The sequence below is a fragment of the Phalaenopsis equestris genome, unplaced genomic scaffold (assembly GCF_001263595.1).
Source record: "Phalaenopsis equestris unplaced genomic scaffold, ASM126359v1 Scaffold000002, whole genome shotgun sequence".
Classification (NCBI taxonomy): domain Eukaryota; kingdom Viridiplantae; phylum Streptophyta; class Magnoliopsida; order Asparagales; family Orchidaceae; genus Phalaenopsis; species Phalaenopsis equestris.
This window is the reverse complement of record NW_018164444.1, coordinates 18,074,608-18,075,620: the sequence shown is the minus strand read 5'-3', so window position 1 is coordinate 18,075,620 and position 1,013 is coordinate 18,074,608. Positions and strand designations below refer to the sequence as shown.

General features: G+C 23.5%; 1 protein-coding gene across 1 annotated transcript in view; it reads right to left on the bottom strand.

Moving 5' to 3' along the window:
* LOC110033177 (ABC transporter G family member 23-like) overlaps positions 1-1,013 on the bottom strand; it is a 6,311-nt gene that overhangs the window by 1,161 nt on the left and 4,137 nt on the right. The window lies entirely within an intron of this gene.

Genomic DNA, 1,013 nt, shown 5'->3' with positions numbered 1-1,013 from the left:
ATATATGTATGTATGTATGTATATAGATATATACATATATATGTATGTATATAGATAGATACATACATATGTATGTATGTATATACATAGATACATACATATGTATGTATCTACATAGATACATACATATGTATGTATCTACATAGATACATACATATGTATGTATCTACATACATACATACATACATACATATATATATGTATATGTACATATGTATATATATGTATATCTATATGTATAGATATATATATGTACATGTACATGTACATATGTACATGTACTATATATATATCTATATGTATAGATATATATATGTACATGTACATGTACATATGTACATGTACTATATATATATCTATATGTATAGATATATATATGTACATGTACATAGATCTAGATGTACATATAGATGTATATGTATATGTATATGTATATATATATGTATATGTACATATATATATATATATATATGTATATGTATATAATGTGCAATTGATAAGTATTATTTTTAAGTAATTTAACTGAGTACAAGCCTATAATCATTTATAATTAATTAAAAAAATAGAATAAGCATATATTGAATTCTATTTAAATGACTATTCTAATATAAATAATAAAATTTAAACCCCATCTATCTTTAACATTCTATGTTACTTATTTGCGAACACAGCTCGTGTTCGTCTTGCCAAGCAAACGAGCCGAGCATAAATCGAGCCTAAGGGTCAAGCTCGATTGGCTCAATTATACCCCTACAATCTTTTTTAGTTATTATTTTTTAATTTAATTGAAACATAACTAATTAGAGAGCAACATTGTACAAACCAAATCGTAGCATAATCTCCTTTCATAAGTTATGGTAATTATTTGGCAAAAATGATTTGTTGATGATTCATTTTCCCTCTATTTTTTCATTGTAAAATATAAATAAATAAATTTACTTTTAAATTTAAATACTGCATTATGAGTAATTTATTCAAGCACTGCGTTAGATAAAACCAGAGGGGCAAACGAA